At 47.8% G+C, this 21,550-nt stretch overlaps 1 pseudogene across 1 annotated transcript in view; it reads right to left on the reverse strand.

Moving 5' to 3' along the window:
• LOC100525248 (protein FAM240B-like) overlaps window positions 1-2,517 on the reverse strand; it is a 133,671-nt pseudogene extending 131,154 nt beyond the window's left edge. Inside the window, exon 1 of the transcript XR_014817644.1 lies at window positions 2,359-2,517. The product of XR_014817644.1 is annotated as a protein FAM240B-like (transcript). The remainder of the gene's footprint in view (window positions 1-2,358) is intronic.
• Between the last annotated feature and the right edge of the window lie 19,033 nt (window positions 2,518-21,550).

Raw genomic sequence — 21,550 nt, forward strand, 5'->3', positions numbered from 1 at the left:
CCTTCCAGAACCTTGGGGGTGGGGCTGAATCTCACCCACATCTCTCTCCTCCCCTGCAGGGGGCTTCAAACAGGGGTGCAGGGACCCTTTCAAAGGGGCACAGGCTAAAGGGGATGAGTCTTTCCTGAAATCCCTGAAAGCCTGGGATCCCCCATTTCCCATCAGCTCCTCACCAACCCTAGGATCTTTTACCTACTGAAGGACTTCCAGCCCCTCTGCATCCTAGGGGAAGGGACTCCTGGACACCAAAGGGGGAACTTCAAATAAGGCTTTAATCCAAATACTGAAATCACCCACCACCCCATCACTAGGAGATGGATTTCCAGGAACAGTTTCCTTTTTCCATTTCTAAAAATCCATAATGTATTCATAGTGTTTGACCACAGGACTTTCTCAATCCAGACATGATTTTTTAAAAAACACTTAGTGACTTGAGGTCGCAGAAAATTTTTTAAATCAATTTATGTATATTTTCCCTGCACAGAAATATGCTTGACTTATTCATAAAAGACCCACAAGCATAAAAAATGTACCACATCAGGATAAAACCCCTCAGGGAAGTATCAAACCAACAAGAAAACAATGAGCAGCCCCTAAAGGCCCTCCAGGGACCTGCCAAGGAAAGGTGGGAGTCCAGTTGCAATTTAAAGTTAGGGAACAGTTACTTTCCAAATGTCAATAAGTACCTCACAGACCAGGTTCTACATCTTTGACAAATCTTTAAACCCTGACAGAGCACATTTTTAGAGGTTGGCTTGAAAATGTATGCAAAGTCTAGGAAAATGGTTAATGGAGGGAGCTGAGGTGGGAATAAAGAAGTCAAGGGTGCAATTCAGTGCTCTTGTGGGTATGTGTACTTCTCATATGAAAATGTTGCAGAAAATGTGCAAGAGGACAGACAGGTTTTTAAAAAACATTTAGGGAGTTGACAGAAAAAAAAACTGGGAAGGGGGGGAGATACCTGCCCCAGCAAGGCAGGGCCACTGTGGTGTGCAGTGATTATCCACCTGAGGGTGCCCCCAGGTAAGGCTTCCAAATCAGGCCTTTTATTCTGATTTTTCAGCTGTGCCTGCAGCATGCAGAAGTTCTGGAGCCAGGGGTCAAGCCCACACCAAAACAGCAGTGACACTGCCAGATCCTTAACCCAAGGAGCCACCCACCAGCCAGGAACCACCAAACCCCACAGCAAGGTCCATGCTGGCAGCAAGGTCCACCCTAGCACCCGCACCCTCTTATCACTCAAGGCAAGATCCATGACGTCCCCAGAGGCCTATGAACCGCAGCGGGGACCTCCATCCATTTCCCAGCACCCTCTGAACCAGGGCAGGGAGGCCCTCTCCGGGGGGGGCGGGGGGGGGACCTGCTCCAAAGTTCTGGCAGCCCCAGCTCAGACTGCCAGTGTGTAGGGGGTGTCTCCAGGCACACCGCACCAGGGACATCCTACCAAGGCCCTTGGTTCTCAGGCTGCTTGGGGTGGGGGGAGCGCTGCACAGAAGGGAGGACAGATGGCACGGTGAAAGTTGCCAGGGAAACTTTAGCAACTGGAGCTGGCCGATGCCAGCCTCCTGCCTAATTCACAGGAAGCGGCGGCAGGCGAGGGGCGTGGCTCACCAGCAACAGCAGGCACCCCCTCCCCCCCCCCCCCCCCCCGCCGCCCCAGTCTGGCAGAGGCCTGGCACCCGGTGTGGGTTCTACTGGACCCCAGAGACAAGGGGGTCCACCGGAGACCCCAGGGCCTGGGCCATGTGCACTGGCGCCTGGCCTCAGGAAGCCTGCTGCTTCTTCCCCATACACCTGGAATGCAGGCTCTGAATGCTGGTAGCAACGCTGTCTCCCAGGACCTTGTGGCCGCTGCAAGGGTCTCCCTCCCCGCACGCCCCCTGGTGGTCACTTCTGAGTCCACCCGCAGACCTCAGAGCCCACATACCCAGGCCAAGAGGCGGATCTAGGGCTAGGAGACCCCAGGCAGAAGGTGGATATAGGTCCATCTTCATTGCCCCATAGGAAGGTGCTAGAGGTGAGGGGGGTTCAAACCCGAGGGGGACGAAGGGATGCTCCTGTGCTCTGCCCCCACACTGACTCCAAAGCATTTTAAAGGGGTCCATACTCCAAAAAGAAATGGGGGGGGGCGGGGGCGGGGAGGGTATCTGTCTCTAAAAAGAAGTGACCCGCCCCCAACCAGGCCGCCAAGAACCCTAACCCCCCACACCCCGTTCCCCCCCGCCCCTCCCCCCCCCGCCCCGTCCTCAGCCTTTGGGCCCCTGGGGGGCGCGCTACTGTCCTTCCCAGCAGCGCGGGGTGCCCTCGCCACCCCCGCCCCGCACCCTCAGCGCTCCACACCCCCAGCCACTGCCCTACCTGGCTCAGGTGTAGCTCGAAGCCTGTGGAGTCTGGGCGCTTCGGGACCCCCAGGAGAGGGCCAGCATCTGCTCGCACCCGTCTTGGCCTCTGGAGCCTGAGAGGCCCAGCGCCTAGCCTGGCGGGAGGTCTGGAGCCGCTACTGCAGCTCAGCTGTCTGGGTGGGGGGTGCGGGGTGGGGACGCCACGCCCCTCCCCTCGCCGCAGCGGGTCTGGGAGCTCCCAGCAGGGGTGCCTTGGCTGTCCCTCCCCTCAGCAGGGCACTGGCAGTTGGGAATGGAGAGGGAGGGGGAGAGGTCCTCTTCCGGCCAAAGTGCCCGCATGCGCAGCAGGCCAGGATCGCCGCCCTTGCCGGCATCCACGGACACCTTTCCACCTGGCCCCAGGCCAGCTCCCACCTGCAGAAGAGAGGTTGGAACTGGATCATCTTATATTGTTTTGATCCTATCAATGAATAATGCACTAACTTCTTTCTTTGGGGAGATTAAAAGGAGAACAACAGGTGTTTGTGAATATATTTATACTAAAGGACTATATTAGATCAATTTGACCAGAAATGGAAGTTGTAATGATGACAGAAAAATGGCAGGAGCCTTAATACCATCAAGATGGACTAATTTAACTGTCTTTCTGGTCTGTGTTTTGGTTTTAAGACATATTTCATAAAAACGTATGTCTAAATTTTTCAGTCACAGAGAAATCATGTCCTTTACATAAGGGGAAAATCAAAATGACAGACAATATTTAACATTGGTTAGGATGTGGAAGAGTCAGACCACTCACTCACTGAAAATGTGAAAGATGAAGTATGGATTTGCATACTTCTCTGGAAAGCAGTACAATGATATTTAGTAAATTTATATTTTATAAAGTGTACATATACATTTTCAAAGCCCAGTCTTTACACAAGGTAAATGAGTGTGTACCTCTAACAAAAGACATGTAAAATTACTAGCATTACTAGTTAGCATTATTGGTAGTACAAAAGAGGAAAAAAAATACTGCACTGTCTATTAACATTAAAGTGGATTAATAAATAATGACCTAATCCCACAAAGAATTACTGCACCACACTGAGAATGAATGTACTGCAACTTCCTGTGACAACAGAGGATTGAATAAGTATGTGGTTGAGTGAAGTGGTATATGCTGTAGGCATCCATTTTTGCATGGGCTTGTCTCTTGCCTCCTTGCTGGCAGGTGGGCAGCCTCAAGACACAGTGACAGAGGCCCGGACAGAGCTGAGGCCTGGCAGCAGCACGAGCACCCGGTGAGGGCACAGCTCTTGTCTTTGTAACAAAGCAACCATCCAGCCTCGGATGGGCCCCGGGGTTCAGACACAGGAGTTTCTGCTCTCCTGTGACATAACTACAGCCCCGAAAAGCCTCCTGTTGTGTGAAATCTCACACTGAAAACCAAACCAAACCACACTTGAAAACAAACCAGGGTGATGGCTTAAAAAGGTTTGGGCCAGATCACTCAAAACCTGTGGAACTCTGTAACCAAGGTGCTCACAGAAAAGCAACAGCTGCAGTAAAAATACTCACCCCATTCAAGCTGGGATCACGGTCTGAGAATCCTTCAGCCTTATAGCTTCCACCCGCCTGGGCCTCCTTCTATGACATGTAGGCCCTGGAGAGGATTCAGGGGAATAGAGATGATGTGAAATGTGAACATGAGAAACAAAGGCAGGGTGTGCCTTTATACCTGAATCCACTGTTTTACATGAGAAATGGCTGCCACCCCAGCGTGTGAATGTGGGAATTCTCCCGGGAGATCTGCTGGCAGAGAGTGGAGTGGCTCCTGAAGCAACTAAAGCAGCCACTGCTTCATTAAAGGAAGCCATTTCTAGAGTTTTAAACATTTTTTTTTTTTAATTGATGAGGCTCACTTTTCAAGTGGGAGAAAGCTGGCCCAGACCACCTCAGACCATCATGTGTGAGGAAGCCATGTGAGTGGACCAGAGGCTGGCCACACACCCCACACTCTTCCCACAATCCTTGTGAGTCAGTTCCCACCAAGTTACCTGCCTGGTGGCAGAATCCACCTGCTACTTAACCTCTGTAGTGAACCAGGGCAGCCCCTCTGTGTGTGTGCTCAGAGGGGCCTGGCTTGAGACTATCAGAGCCTTTTGGACAAGGGCCCACATTTTCACTTTGTGCCAGCATGGCCAGGTCTGACACTGCCTCTGACCTGTCCTGCTGCCCCTTGCTGGAGGGGGGTGGGAGGTTCACTCGGCACCTTTGGTGCAAAGTTGACAATACCTGTTAAATGTGGGGCATTGTGAAGATTGTCCATCTTCAGGGACAACAGAGAAAGAGGGGAGCCGGGCTGAGACTGGCTCCCCCTGCCTGTCTCCCCATCAGCCCAAACCAGTCCACTGCCAAGCTGGGCTGATTCTCCCACTCAGAACACCACTCTTGGCCTCCTCCACCCTTGCCTGGACCAACTCATTCCCTCAACTACCCCTCCTATCAGCCCAAGGGGCCCTTCATGGTGCAAAGATAATCGCAAACTCCTGGCCTAAAAATCCTAGTGGCTTTACATTTTCTATTTTCTCTAAGAGAAATGACAAGATGTTCGAGGCAGTGGGTAAAGGCCCATCAGCTGTGCTCCCGTCTAGGCTCACGCCTTTCCCTAACTCCCCAGGCTCAGGTAAGACGGCCCCTCTAGATTCTTCAGATTCAGTTCCTTCTTTTATATTCTTCCTGTTCTCATACAGGGGTTCCCTCTGAAAGGTGGGCCTATATCCCTGAAGACTCTCATCCCAGCTCAGGCTCTGCCTGGAACCACACCCCTCCCAGAAGCCTCCCTGGTCCCAAGGGCTGCATTAGCCCCATACACGCGGCCACAGGCCCTTGCTTCTTTCACTTCATGAGTTGCAGGTTCCTGACATCGGCCCTCCCACTGGGCTCTTGGGGGGGAAGCACAATGGCTGACACCTTCAGCACTGCTTCCTCAGTGCCTAGACCATAATAGGAAATCATGTCATCAATTACCTACACCTTCATTGCAAAATGAGGGCTTGGATGTCAGTGAGGCAGAGGACCCTCTGTGTCTCAGAAATATTCAATTCTGGGAGTTCCCGTCGTGGCGCAGTGGTTAACGAATCCGACTAGGAACCATGAGGTTGCGGGTTCGGTCCCTGCCCTTGCTCAGTGGGTTAACGATCTGGCATTGCCGTGAGCTGTGGTGTAGGTTGCAGACGCGGCTCGGATCCCGAGTTGCTGTGGCTCTGGCGTAGGCCGGTGGCTACAGCTCCGATTCAACCCCTAGCCTGGGAACCTCCATATGCCGCGGGAGCGGCCCAAGAAATAGCAACAACAACAAAAAAAAAAAAAAAAAAAAGAAAGAAATATTCAATTCTTAGATAAAAGGCACATCAAATATATACTGTGGTGATTATGTGAAAACAGGCAAGACACATGGTACCCTGACTCACCAGAGATCCCGAGACAGGAGATCGCCTCTCTGGGCTGTTACCATCAGCAGGGAGTGTGACTCCTTGGTGTCCAGGATGGTCATTGCATGCATTCTGGAACATTCTGGAGCCAAGACTCACTCTGTGGAGAATCTGCATGAGGAGAAACAGATAAGGGTCTTCGGTGTTTATTTAATGCGGGCATCACAGAGTTACTTAGGCCAAATACCTCAAGACAAATTATGCACCCTGGGATTTAAACTGCCTTTTCCTTTTTATTTTTTTCAGTATAAAAGCCTCATTAGGTTTCTGCAGCATTTGAATGTTTATGTTCTGTAAAGTGACATCCCCTCCATTTACTCTCCCAATCCTCCAGCATCCTTTTTCTCTGTTGGTATGCAGTAGTGAGTACTTTATCGTGATTTTACAAAATCGAGAGCAAAAACCAGTGTCCTACAGCTTGCTTCTTTCACTTCATGAGCTGCAGGTACCTTTCTAGGGATGTTAATGTCAAGTTCATTCTTTTCAACTTTATTGTTTGGAAAAATGAAACAATCATCATTTATTTAATTAGTTCTGTGTTGATGGAGATACAGGTGTTCCCAATTTTTCATAATTACAAACCATGTTGCAAAGTCCATTAAAAAATGTGTCTTTCCACAACTGGGTGACAGTTTCTTTAGGATAAATTCCTGCCCAGAAATAGAAATCATGGGCCAAATGGCACGAACATTTTTAATACTAATTGACATTGCCAAATTGCCTTCCATAAACAGGTTGTGAAAAATGTACACTCTTGACAAGCTATGGGAACTCATACAGGGAAGTTGCTCTTGGGTAGAAGTGACAGAAATCCCAATTCAAAATGGTTTATACAAATGAAAACGTGTTGGCTTATGTAAAGGGAAGTTTGCTATAAGGGCTTAACATGTATTATCAGAGCCAGGTTGTTTTGGGGTCCTAGCTCAGCTCTGTGGTCTGCTGTGTGTTTGCCTAAATGTCAGAGAGGTCACTCCTCACGGTCACAGGAAGGCTGCCAGCAGTGACTGGGCCACATGGTCCTAGGTCCACATCAGAGGAACAGAACTTCCAGGAAACACTCTGGTCAGGCTGTTACTGTGATGGGCTCACAGGCTCACCCTTGAACCACTCGGTGCCATCACAGCAATGTGACTCAGGGGCTGATTTAGCTCAGGGTCACATGTTGTAGCCCTAGGGCTGGGTGTGGCTGGGTGTGTTGCTCATACCAGAAGAGAAGAATGAGTGTGTCTGGCCCACCCTCAGAAGTGCCCTGGGCTTGCTTTACTGCTCTGCTGTCATCATCTTGAAGTTCTTAATAATTGTTAAACATTTTGCATGGAGACCTACAAATCATGCAGCCAATCACAGATGAAAATTCAGGCTGCTTTTAGAAAACAGAGGCAATATAGCTGGGGTGACACAACACAAATGTCCACTGCAATGATTATGTGCTAAGTAATATGATTTAAACAATTCCTCCTCGAACAGTTTTATCACTCGCTGTCTCTAATCCTTTGCTCCATACCAAAAACGATGGGGCTATGTTCTAGCTCTGCTTTTCTCCAACCAGTGTCTGCCTCCCTTGGGCTGTGAAAATTAATCTGTGCCTGCAGCAAGTTTATGGACAGGGTGATGTTCTTGAAGATAAGCTGCTTTGACTGTACTGGTATTAAAAAGTGGCCATCAATTAAAAGGGGGAGAGAATAAACCATGTTACAGGAATGAGAAAATTAGATTGATGGATCCCAGCTTTACTCAGCTCCTAGCAACCACCAGTGTTATGGAAAATTTCCAGTATGAAAATCCCAAGGTTTAGGGCAATGCTTTTTGAAGATTCTTGTAAATAGGTAACAGCTTGGTGTGGTGGATTAGACATATTTTTTCAGTCTGCTTTCTTTTCAGATGTAACCCAATTATTTCCTTCTAATTGAGGAGCAAAGCAGACACTTAAATGGCATCTAAGTATTTCTGATGTGCTTCTTTCATCCTCATTAATGGTCCCATCCATATATTTCAGTGAAAATTATATTGTATGGCCATTCTTCAAAAAAGTGATTTATTTTTACTTCAGCTATCAATATGTGACTATATTCTCTTGTAAAAAGAAGAAAAAAAAAAGGAAGAAAATGGAGCATTCCATGAAAGGTTAAAGTCCTTTCTGACCACCTCTCCCCACCTCACTCTCTCTATTACTCATCCTCCATCCTTGTCCCTTCTCAGAGGTAATTGCTGCAATCAGGTCTTAGCTTTTTCTAGAATGTTCTAAGCTTTTAGATACCTATATATCTCCCCAGAAAATGGCTACAATTGTTTTGTTCTGTTTTGACATAAAAGGCACCATCATGTAGGTCTCTTCTTTAAAAACAAAAAAACAAAAAAAAAAAACAAACCTCAACATAGCTTGGTGAGCTTTCCACATACTATGCAGATATTTTTAACTGCAGGAGAGTTTGTGCTGTATATTCCACATTTGATAAAGCCTCGTTGGGCCTTTATGGTGAGTTGTTTCCACTCTTTCGCACAAGAATGCTGCAGTGACCATCTTCATGAGGGCCTTTGAGACCAGCGTGTCTGCTCAGCATGGACTCTGCAATGGCTGATGGGCTAGCCCTGGAACCCACATCTCTGGGGAAGCAGAGGCAGTGAGCCTGGGCAGAAGGGGCCTGGGCTGTGATGAAGCTGCACCAAGGCCTTAGTCACCTCCATGGTTGGAGGTGTGCTCTGGAGCAGGGTTATTCAGAGTTATTCCAAGCTGGAGCCACAGGACAGGTGTCTGCAACCCACATCAACTGGTCACTGGTTGTGGACTGCCTTGGGGGAGGGACATGACCTTGAAGGTCTTCAGCAGTCCTTTGGGATGGGGAAGACAGAGGTGTGGTGCTGGGGCCTTGGTTGTGGCCGTCAGCCAGGAACAGAGGGGACAGCGTGAGAAGCAGGAGGTTGGGTCCTGAGGATGGGGTGGGGGCAGGGCCCCACAGGCTCATGGCATTCCCACATTTAAAGACAAGGTGTGATTGCCTTTAGTGGGCCATGGACTTGTCGGGTGGGTGTGGTCTGGAGCGGATGCTTGATTTCAAAGGGAAAAGACACAATCAGATAACCTGAGATGAAATCTGAGGTCTCCAGGACACGTGCCACCAACCTGCAGCTTTGCAGCCCTTTCCAAAACCAGCCTGATCTGCAGATGCTTAGCTTGTGTCATTCTACAACTCACCAAGGTAACTTAGCCTTAGCACTTCCCCTTCAAGCCAAGTGGTCTTGAAGGTCATGTCCAGGCTCTGACTCCTTGTCAAATGTTTCCAGTCAGTGCTCTACTTCAGAGCTGGCAGGACTGAATGCAATGCGTCTCAATGTGGGTTGCTCTTCAGTGGCCACATCAGTTGGAGGAACTTGAATAAACTGGGGCTTGATAACTTGTTTTTATACAATACATTTTATTAAATATAAATGGGAATCATTAGCTGAAACACTTAATTAAAACCATGGCCAAATTAGATATGTGCTAAGGAGAGGTCTCTAAATTTATTGCCCAATGATCTATAGGTTCACTCAGTAATATACTCCTGGAAACCTCCTTAATGAAGCTATTAAGCACATAAATATCATATGTGCCAAATGTTGAAATTTAGTGATGATATATCCCAATTTACTTGCTAAGTAAATACACCCCCTTGAAAGAAGCCACGAATTTATGCTGCTGAGGACTAGAGCATGGAATTCCTCACCTGCCTGAAAACAGACCTTTTGAAATAGGCAATTCTTGGCACCCCAAGTCAGGAAGCAAGGAGCTGCTCCCCACCAGTAAGCCAGGGGCTTTTGGACCGGTGCTCTACTCCTTAAACTTTCCTTCTCACAAATGCAGAGCAGGTACCACTGGCCACAGACGGATCCAGACTTACTCCTCTGTGCTAAGTGACTTGGAGTCTGGGGGAAGCTCCTCGATCCACAGAGGGGGAGTGAGTTCTTGGCTCATCTGGCACCTGGGAGGCCCAGGTGTGGCCTCACAACCACCCAGACTCCTCAGCCCTCTCACCCTTAGTATGTTGCTTATCTGAGCTGTCAAACCTCCCTTGCTAACAGGAACACTGTCTCCTGTGCCTCACTCAGGTGCCCAGGCAGGGGGCCTGGGCGGTAGTCTGCTTTGATGGTGATCTTGGCCAGAGCAGGCGCTTTGGGAATTGGCCTGCCTTCCCTGTTCTCTTAACTGATGTTGCCTATTGCTCTTTTCCTACCCTGCTTCCTGCTGGAGCTGCATCAGCACCTTGACCCCTGCCTTCCCCCTACCTGGAGTGCCCTACACTCCCCCAAAGATCCCCAGTAACCACACAGCTGCTCCCCCGACCCCACCCTGATGCCCAGGCTGCCAGAAACCTCTCCTCATCCCATCTGAACAGGACGTGTTTTTCTGTTGTCCCTCACCCTGCCTTTTGCTTGTCACCACCTGACATATTTCATATTTATCCATTTATAGTTTGTATTCCCTCCCATGAATGTAAACACCAGTGGAGCTGGGGGAGGAAATAGTCACTTTTTGTTCACGGTGAATCCCTAGCACCTAATTCAGGGCCTGGCACACAGTTGATGCTCACCAAGTTTTCAAAAATGAATGAATGAATGAATGAATGAATGAATGAAAAGCTAATAAGCAGCAGCCACTGGGAGTGACCCTGTGCCAGAACAAGAGCTACACCTGCTCCCAGAACAGTTCCCAGCTAACAGGGATCTGAGATGAAGTAAAGAGGAGATGACAAAAAAGCAGGCAGAGTTCTCCCATTCAGGGGGGGAGCATGGGGACCAGAAAGCCTCCCCAGAGAAATGAAGGGGAAGTCAAGTCTGTGAGGGGGCACCAGGTGAATGGGGCTCAATGATGCTGGAGCCATGAGCACCAGAGTTGGAGGCTTGGTCCTGGAGGGTGGCAGTGTTGGGGTGGTGCGATCACCCCGAGAGTGTGCATGGTGAGTGTAGAGGCCAAGGACAGACCAACGGCATGCAGGGGCCCTGAATGAGACAAGCAGCAGCTCCCAGAGGCTGGGCCAAGCCAGAGCCATGGGTCCCAGCAGCTAGGAGAGAGCCAGCCAAGGGTGCCTTCAAACCATCAGCTGTTCCCCTGCAGCCAGAAGGCTCAGGTCAGGAGAAGCATATGCGGGTCTGAGCAAGGGGCTCCAAGGTGGGTCCAGACTAACCAGCAGTGGAGAGAGGCGAGCACAAAAGGGTGTGTGGGGACAAACGGGATGGACACTCTTTCCAGAGGTTGGACTGTGGGATCTGTAACAGTAAATCCCAGTTACTGTGGAGAAAGCTAAGCTCAAGTGTCTCAAGTGGGTGCATGTCCACCTGCTTTCACAGTGTGCTGGAGGTCATTCTGAGAGTGGGTCCCACATGCAGGTATGTTTGGGAGATGCTTTCACCTGGCCCAGGGACATGGCACCAAGTGACCAGGCACCTGCAGATCAGTCCTGGCCTTTCCCTCTCTGTCGGCTCTGGGAACCCAAGCAGAAAGCCTCCTTCCTGGTGGTGCTGGCCGGTCTCCCACCTGGCCATCTGCCTCTCACCAGGACAGGAGTCTCTGCGGATGTAGCATCTGACTGCATACCATGGACTTTCTTTGAACTGATTTCTAAAATCATCTTATACTGCAGGCAAGTGGGTTTTGTTTTCATTCAAGTTGGTAATATCAAGTTTCTTGCAAAAATGCCTTCAGTAAGAAAGTGAGTCAGGGTAAAATAAATTAAAAGTTGAGTAAATCAGGTAATGTTAACTAATAGGTAGTGTGAAGAGATGCCAAGCCAGGGGAGGGGGGCAGTGGTTGGGACCTCCTGGGCCCCATCATGCCATGAAGATGGTCTGATGTCACTGTGCTCCAGTGACAATGGGTAGGGTAATCTAGTTACTGCTGTACTGGGTTGAACCGTATCCCATAGAAATGCATGTCCATGGGGAACTTCAGAATGTGACCAATTTGGAAATAGGGGCTTTGCAGATGTAATTAGTTAAGATGAGCTTATACTGGACCAGGGTGGATCCTAAGACAATGACTTTTGTCCTTATTAGAGGAAAATTTGGATACAGAGACAGAGATACAGGAAAGAAGGCCCTGTGATGACAGAGGCAGAGACTGGAGTGACACAGCCACTTGCCCAGAAATGCCACAAGTCACCAGCAGCTGCCAGACACTGGAGAGGCATGGGGGGACTCTTCAGATACTCTGGAGGAAGCACAGTATGACTGCCAACACATTGACCTCAGACTTCCAGCCTCAGGGTTCTCTTGTGGCACAACAGGTTAAGGATCTAGAATTGTCACTGCAGCAGCTTGGGTCACTGCTCTGACATGGGTTCTATCCCCAGCCCGGGGAACTTTCACAAGGCCCAGGCAAGGCCAGAAAGAAAACAAACAAACAAAACTAAATAGACTTCCAGCCTCCAGAACTGTGAGAGGATATACTTCTGCTGTTTTAAGCCACCTGGTTTATGGTCATTTGTGACAGCAGCCCAGGAGACCTTGTACAACCAATTTCTGAAAATTAATCATTAGATGATCAATTAATAATTAAGAGGAAATGGCCTTATTTGGTATATTGATGAACACTCTGACATTCATAAAATTTCTTTCTTGTAGTTATCCTGGGTGAATCCTTCTGGAGCCATAAGGCAGAAACATATTCTGACCCAAACCACAGGGTCTTCACAATATTAAGTGTATTTTATCTTAAAAAAAAAAAAAAAAAAACGAGAAAACTACCAACCTTTGCGTGAAAAATTGGTTTTTGTTGATCCATATTTTTATTTCCAACAAATCTGATGAAATCAAATGGTGAGACAGGTGGCCTGGCTTGGAATAATGATGCTTCTGGATATATCCTTGTCTTGTTCTCATTTACAGCCTTAGAAGCATAAAAGCATATTTCCATAAAACCAACCCTTCCATGTGAAGGCAGATTTATCATTCAGATCCATCATTAATTTCCCAAAGACATTCTCACTGGCCATAAAAAAAACTTAGAGCTCTTTACGAAAATCTTATTCCAGAGAAAATGGTCTCGAAACAGGGTTTGCACAGGTCTCTTTTAACCACTGGTACCCTGTGTTATTATCATAAAGTAATAACGTTGCTTCCCGCCAACATCATTCTTTCTGCTTTGTACTTCGGAGACCGAGTGACGCCTTTTGGAGTGGAGGACAAGGCAGCACTTAGTCATCACCTTGTGCTCCTGGCTGGTCCCTGTGTGCCTGCTTAGATGGCAGTCTTACATCATCTTTTATGAGACCATCAACTTATCTGCAATTAAGTTTAGATTGTCTAATACAATCTGGTGACATTTTAGCTTACAGTTTATGTCCCAGTAAAAGGCTCCAAATGTTATTGCCATAAGAATCCCTGTGACAACCCAACATAAACCTTTTATTTCAGGCTGGACTGACTGTGCATTTAGAAACGGTAGGGCAGGGAGATGGAGGGACCAGGGGTTGTGATGTTGATGATGCCTGAGGGCTTCACTTCCTTCTGGAACTCAAAATGGTTCAGCCTTTCTTTCTTATTGCTTTGGTAAGAATACCTAACATGAGATCTACCCTCTGCATCTTTCTGGTGTACCAGTCCATGGTATTAACTACAGGCACACCACAGAACTCTAGAACTTACTCATCTTGCACAGTGGAGCTTCAGACCCCCTGAACATCAGCCCTCGATTTCCCCCTCCCCCCAGTCCCTGGCAACCACCAATCTACTCTCTGCTTCTATGAGTCTGACTGTTTTTAGGTTTCTCACCTAAGTGGGTCATGCAGGACAGGGCCTATTTCAGTGAGCATGATGTCCTCCATGTTCATCCCTGTGGTTGCATTTGGCAGGAGATTCTTTTCAAAGGCTGAAAAATAGGCCATTGTGTGGCTGCACCACATTTCCTTGGTCTGTGCCTCTGTCCTTGGCCTGTCCGCTTGTTTCCATGGCTTGGCTATTGTGAACAGTGCCACAATGGACATGGGGTACAGATGCCTCTGCAGAGCCTGAGTTCAATTCTTTTGGATACCTACCCAGAAGTGGGGTTCTAGGTAGAAATGGGTTGAGACGCATCTGGTTGCAGCCTTTAGGTTTGGGCAATAGATATGTGAGCTAAGGAAATCACAGAGGAAGTCAGGCTTGCTGGTGGGACTGCTTCTGGTCCTCAGAATATTAGGCCTCCAAACTCAGCTTAGAAAAGTACTTTCATTACCACTGTATAGGAGCTAAATAGACATGGATCTCAGAGATTCTCAACCAGGGATGATTTTCCCTCCAGGGACATGGGTCTGGAGACATTTTGGTTGTCATGCCTGGGGTGGGGTGGTACAGGCATCTAGTGGGCAGGGCCAGGGATGTTGCTAAACTTCCCACAATACACACAATAGCCCTCCACAAAGAATGATCCAGTCCAACAGTTGTTACATGGTTGAAAAACCCTCATCTAACTGAACTCTCTTTTTTTTTCTTTCTTTTTTAAGGGCTGTACCCATGGCATATAGAAGTTCCCAGGCTAGGGATCAAATCAGAGCTACAGCTGCCAGCCTATACCACAGCCACAGCCACACAAGATCTGAGACAAGTTTGCAACCCTACACCACAGCTCATGGCAACACAGGATCCTTAACCCACTGACTGAGGTAAGGGATCAAACCTGTGTTCTCATGGATCCTAGTTAAGCTTGTTAGCACTGAGCCATGATGGGAACTCCCTGAACCCTCTTACAACACACAGCCTTGACTTTCCAAGGTGGCTGTCTGAGGTCCTTGCCTTTTGTCTTAGAAACATATTTTGCTCTGCATGAAATCATGGGTGAGGCCAGGGGATGGCTGGCCAATCTCAGCCCCTGCCTGGTTCAGGAACACAGTGAATGATGGTACAGAGAAGGTGCAGGGTTTTCAGGAGAGAGCAGACACAGGACAGAATGTGCAGCCAAGCTCTGGCGAGGAGGAGAAAAGCTGTGAGCTGCTTCAGTTTCCTAGTGAAGGTAATGCAACCTAGAAGCAATGACTTCATTTTCAAACAGAAAGTGCATCCTATGAGGAAGAAAAAAAGCCTCCCAGTGCCTGTGGAGGAAGCCTTCCAGAAGTTCTCAGCATCTATGACCCCAAACTATGCTAACGGGTGCTCTGAAGGAAGCTCTAGGTGTAACGTGGATAAAGTGTGGAATATTCCATGACTCTTACATCTTAAAAGCTTACAGATTCCAGAAATGAAACCAGTTCATGCATAAAACATCTGCTCTCAGAGCATGGTCATTTTCAGGTTTGCCCTTGGGTGGGAATCTGGGTTATAAAGCACTGTGGTTAGACCAGAACATCCTCCACCATGTGGACAGAGGCGCCTCTATTTATAGCTCTCCTCATGGTGACTTACAGCATGTGCATCAGTCTCTGTGTGAATTCTGAGCTCCCAAATGCCTAAGGAGATATGCTAAATCCTTTTCCCCGTGGCATTCTTCCAGACAGAATTTAAGAGACATCAGAGGATGGCACATTTATACTGAGTTTGCAGTTTCCTAAATGTGAAGAAGATGAATAGCTCTCAGTTGAGGAACACAGGTCAGATAGGAGCTTGAAATTGAGTATTTGAGCTGACACAGGAGAGAAACACTGAGAGTGGCTTTGTGAAGTTTGCTGCACCTCTAAGCTTCCTAAGACCCTGTGATTAGAAATAGATTGAGGTCACAGAGTATGGTCCTATTTGAATTAATGAAAAAACAAAATTGTGCAGAATGCTGGTTTCTGTACTGTGTGTCCGGCTGCTGGGTTCTGTGTAGGGGAGGGGGCTCCTTCCCAGGCCTCCTTCTCTCTGGTAATTTGAGATCCCAAATAAGATTTTTTTTGGTGGAGAAAAAGACAAAATGATACTGCTATTACTTCAAAGTGTGTGTGTGGGGGGGACTGTCAATGAGAATACTGAAGTGAACAATTTAAAAAGAAAATCTCAATTTGTTTACTCCTAAATGCTGGAGAGGCTTGGAGAGTGGGGACTGGGTGGACCTTGTTTCAGAGAGAACTTAGTCGAAACCTAAGCACCCATTCACTAGTCCTGAGACCTTAACCCGGCTGAGCCGCTTCCCTCACCTTCAGTGGAGAGAGAAATTCATACCTTCCAGGGGCCTGTGAGGACCACAGGCAATTACACCCAGAGCTCCCCTGGCTGTGGCTGTGGATGGTCCAGACAAGGGGCCTACCTCAATGCACAAAGGAAGCAAGTGAGGGGAGGTCTTGGTTCCCTACCTTGGGTTCCTTTTGATGGTTTAAGACCCAGATCATTTAGAGTTCTTTGATAACAAGTAACAGAAACCAGCTCTGCTATTTTAAGCAGCAAAGGGATTTCCTAGAAAGCCGCTGGGTGGCTGGTACACAGAAGGGACAGGAATGCTGGGGACTGAGGCTCAGCCACAGGAAAGAAAACAGAGAAGCCCTCAGAACACAGCTGAGCTGAGAGTTGCTGGGCACTGGCGTGTGTTTTACTTTCTTGATCCCAGGCCCTCCAGCTTCGTCTGGGTCACCAGCCTGCTCCTTGTGGGAAGGCAGGGCACCTTCACTGAGATGCCCTAAACCTGAGCACAGGGAGGGTGGTGATGTCCCCCAGGAAATCCACATGTCAGGAGCCAAAATGCTAAATGTCTGTTGCAGGCCTCCTGTGATGTGAGCCTCTTGCCCACCCTGTGTGCCCAATGCCACCCTCCTCCCTCAGGTTTTCCTACTGAAGCCTCCATCCTCTGTCATCTGGGTAAGAAATTATTGTCAGTTCCCAGTCAGCTGCTCCAGCTTGTTTATCTGAAGTCAGGATTTTGCAGAAGCTTCGGCTGCCACTGCAAATCTTCCTGTCATCAAGCAGGCAGGCAGGCAGCAAGTGGCATCTGCTACCATCTTAGGGAGTTTGAGCCTTTCTAATGATGCACTCCAAAACGTGGTCTTAGATCTCAAAAGTTTCCAAGTTAACTAATAGCCAGTGTCCCCAGAACAACATGAGCAAACATTCAATTCTAGTGCCTTCCCGAGGCAGGGCCTGGATGTGTAGGTTTGAGTAAAGGCTGAATAAATGATCAGCATGTGTTATCTCATGCCAATGCTCCAACTCCCGACTTGTTCCCCTGTGTGATGGCTTCTTTAGTATTCTGTGGGGAAATTCCTGTTTCAAAAGTATCTTATTCTGAAAGATGATATAAGAAATCTAGGGGAAAAAAAAGAATACAAGCATATGGGCTAATTTTAAAAAAACCTGGTGAAACTAAGAGAAAAAGCCAGCTTTGAGAGTTTCAGGCTTATGAAGTATTTATCCAGTGGCAAAGAAGACACTGAAGTCAGAAATGAACTTTGCAAAGTAATTCCTTTTGATCCCAGAAAAATGCATTCAAAGCCCTTCAGGTAAACATCATCTTTGATAGGTGGGAGGTGAATTACAAAGTGACATTATGCTTTTAAAGGCAACAAGGAATGAATCAAAGTCAGCAACTTGTCCAAGCCGTGTCAACCATGTTCCTGTGTGAAAGTTTCTAGATGATGCTCCTTGAGTGCAGGGCAGAGCTGTGAATAGGGGAAGATGAGATATGATCAAATGGCAGATGAGAAAAGCCACAGGCAGCAAAACCAGAGTGGATTTTCCTCCTCCTGAAGGTGACTTTAAATAATGCACATGTATTTAAAAATAGAGTATGTGCAGCTAATTTTGATAAAGATCTTTAAATGACATTAAAATGGAAATACACTCAAACTAGGCATCTCCTGGGAAAATGTCACTAGTTATGTTACATTGGTTTTCCATTTTGTTCCAGTGCTGTTGTGAAAATATCTTTATCTTCAGTACTCCCAGAGTGGAAGGAAGAAATTTCAGGGAGAGGAGGAGTGATTTTTTTGGTTTTCCAATGAATTCTCCAGGGAGAGTTTACTCCGTGCCACATACACAAGCTGTCCCAAGGACTGCGTTTATCCAGCGCTGCCTCCAGGGGTGTGTGTTTGCACACATTCTTTTACTTTTAGATTTTTGTTGTTGTTGTTGTTGTTGTTGTTGTTGTTGCTATTTCTTGGGCTGCTCCCGTGGCATATGGAGGTTCCCAGGCTAGGGGTCCAATCGGAGCTGTAGCCACCCGCCTATGCCAGAGCCACAGCAACGCAGGATCCGAGCCGCGTCTGCAACCTACACCACAGCTCACGGCAATGCCAGATCGTTAACCCACTGAGCAAGGGCAGGGACCGAACCCGCAACCTCATGGTTCCTAGTCGGATTCGTTAACCACTGCGCCACGACGGGAACTCCTACTTTTAGATTTGAAGTCTCTGTCACTACAGGCCAGGGCCCACTCCCAGGCTAATTAAGTATTAAGAAAGTAACACCACTGACCAAAGAATCCTGTAAAGATGATCTCGGTTCCCGGGTAATACAGGCTCATCCCTCCTAAGACTTGGTTTTCCTGGGTCCACACTGACTCAGCTGTAGATGATGTGATGACTGCAGAGGATGGGAAGCTCGTCGTGGGGCCAATCTCAGGTTGGTGCAAGCAACCAGCCTTTCTGGGAAGGATGATGCACTGGCACCATTTCATTCCCCTGAATGTCAACTTCGGTGCTAGTGGGAACAGGCTCCCTTCTTTGAGAGCTGTTATGAGAAGAGGATATTTTTATAAACTCCTCATATAAAAAAATAGACAAATGTGAATCTGTCCCTTTGCTTTCATAAAAATCCTGAAACAACTTCTTATAACCCCAATGTCATTTCTGAAACACTATTTCTGGAAGCTTCCTATTGAAATCTTGGGATACTATTTGAAAAAATAAATTTAAAAAATTCCTTCTTGTCCTTAGCTCATAAGTAAAATTTTACCATCCTTGCTCAAAGAAAAGCCTGGAATTGGTCTTTTTCCCCTGTTGGATTATGAGCAGCAGGGAAGGTGAGCAAAGAGTCATTACAGTAATAAAGGTCAGGTCATCCCCCAGAAAGTCTACAGCTTATCTCAGACTCTGTGACTGGAAAAGGGTGGATGTTGAGGGCACGCTTTGGAAGAGCTGGAAACAAAGCAGAAGGTGTTATCTTTGGGATTATCTGATGGGGATGAGCCTCACTGCCCATTGAAGTGGGTGGGATGGTAGGGAAGATTCAAACCTGCAACACAAGCTACCCAAAGCCAGAGACAACCATGCTGGGAGCAGATGAGCTCCTAGAAACCCTCCCAGGAGCTTCCAGTGGAGGAGTGGGACAGCAGGACTAGAACGGCAGAGAGGTCAGGCAAGGGCCCACTGAGGAGGTGACTCCCCAGGGAACTAGGAAGGCTTCTCAGGTTGAGTCTCAAACACCCCACAGTGGTCTGGTTTTGGCTAGGGCTGCCCTGGTGGCTATGAACTCCTGGCACCTATGATCTCAGCAAGTACAGACAAGGGGCTCAGCAGCCAAGCAAAAGCCAAAAGGAAGTAGGGGTTTGCTCAGAAACAGTGAAAGGGATGAGCAGGGATGGGGTGGGGCATCCACAGTGCCCCCCGACCTGCACCACAGGCTGAGAAGCCCCCAGCAGAAGACCATGCCCTTGAGCTCAGTGTTCTCTCAGAAAAGCTCCAGGTGCTGAGCACCTTCTGACTGAGCTCACCTCTCACAGGGGGACATGCTGAGGCTGGGTGGTCAAGCCACTTACCCAAAGGCACTAAACACCAGAGGGGCTTACTCCAAAGCCACTTCCTGGCATCCCATCCCCCTGCCTTTCAACTTCAGCTGAAAGTCCTTAAAGGCCATTTGTTGGAACCCATTTTCTCTCTGAGATTAAAGAGACTCCCTTGCTCGGCCTGCTACTTTGCATGCTTTGTGGAATCCTGGCTTATTTGTCTGACTACACTCTTCTCTTCCACAAGACAGGCCATGCCCCCGCCCCCAGCAGATGTGATGGTATTGCTAAGTGACAGAGAAGAGTAATTAGCACCCCAGTCCCACTGACTGCAAACTGTGTGCAGCGGTTCCCACGTTCCCTGTCAAATGGGCTCCGAGGCGCATGGATAATTCATGGTTACAGCCTGCACGCCTGCAGAGAGATTCTGCTTGAGCTGCCGCTGGAGAAAGAAGCTCAACTTACAGGGAAGGTGGTTTGTCTTTTGAGAGAAGGCCTCCATACACAGAGCTAACTGGCTGATGAGCAGCTCCAGGGGGCTCTTTGGAACACTCAGGGATGCCCCTTCAACTGCCCAAAGCAGAAGCCTGAGGAGGACTGAGTTGGTTTGGGGTTCCCCCTTGAAGGCCCTGCTTGTAGGTTTATTCATTCACTCAGCGAGTCTTTATAGAGCACCACTGAATGAATGAATGAATGAATAAGCCCAGGGCTCTGTCCCTGGTCCTCTGCAAGGACAAGCAGATTGCTGGTGGCTTCTCTTGTCACTGTGATGCACGGGGCAGCCCATGAAGTCAGCTGCACACAGGCTTTCCCTTCATTTCAAATTCAGGATGGAACTATTTCCTAGTATCAGGGGCTGACTTACTAACACACTTTCCAAAATAGGGTCTCAGAAAAGTGGCCAAGCTCTTCCCATGTGTGTGTGTTTCTATGTGCATTCGTGTGTGTGCACATGAGTATATGCATGCTTGTGTATGTGTGTCCACATGTGTGTGCATGAACAAGTGTGTATGTGTGTGTATATGTGATCTTCTGTCCATGTGTGTGTTCACACGAGCATGAAAATATGTAGGCTCATGTGTAAACATCTATGCATGCATTCAAGTGTATGCATGAACATGGGAATTATGCACAGGGGTGCACATGGCATGTATGTGTGTGTGTGAGAGAGAGAGAGAAAGAGAGACAGGAGTGTGTGTGTATGCATGCACAGAGGGCCGAAAATGTCCTTTCTGCTCACCAGTGTCCACACCTGAACTAGAGTCCCAACATGCTCCTGGAGTAACTCATTTTTCTAAATGCACTTCCTTCCTGCCTTCCCAGAAACACGGTGCCTTTGAGGCTTTTCTACTCCCACACCTGGTCCAGCCACTTCTGCCAGGCTTCCTGGAAGCCTCAGTGTCCCCTCTGACTCCCCTCCTCTCTCAGACTCAAGTAATAGATGCTGAGCAACGGGGCCCTGCCTTCAAGGTCATTCTCCTCTCCTTCACAGTGCTGCTGCTTCTAGCCTAGGTTAGCCCCTCACTCTTTTTTTTTTTTTTTAACCTTTTAATGAACTTACTTTGTATTTTAACTAAAATATACATACAAAAAATAAAGAAATCATAAATGAACTGCTTGATGTTTTCAAAAGTAAACATGCATTCAATCACATCCAGGTCAGGAAGTAGACATGGCCACTCCCCTGATACCCCTCTCCGCAGGCACCAGACTCCTTCTCCCCAAAGATAACCCCAGCTAGCACTGAACACCCTGATCCACTTTGTTTTTGAACTCTGTATAAAGGAAATCATACAGTAGGTTTGCTTTTGTGTGTGGCTTCTTTTGTTCCACATTCTGTTTGGGAGATCCATCCTTATTGCTTATAGCAGCATTTCCTTCCTTTTAATTGCTCTATAGTATGACACTGTGTACATATATACCAAATTTATTTATCCATTTTACTACTGATGGGCATTTGGACTGTCTCCAGATTTTGACTATTTTGAATAATACTTCTATGCATGAGTATCCTTACAGATTTCTTTTGGTAAACACACATACACATTTCTGTAGGGTATAAACCCAGGAGTGGAACTCTGGGCTCCCTCATTATGCTTTTCATGGATGCCTGTAGCAGTTGGGGCCATGTTTGCCTTGTTCTGCCCCAGCCT

The sequence above is a fragment of the Sus scrofa genome, chromosome 10 (assembly GCF_054392235.1).
Source record: "Sus scrofa isolate SSC_HxYL_T2T_F1_AM1 chromosome 10, Sscrofa_HxYL_maternal_Yorkshire_Landrace_v2.0, whole genome shotgun sequence".
Classification (NCBI taxonomy): Eukaryota; Metazoa; Chordata; class Mammalia; order Artiodactyla; family Suidae; genus Sus; species Sus scrofa.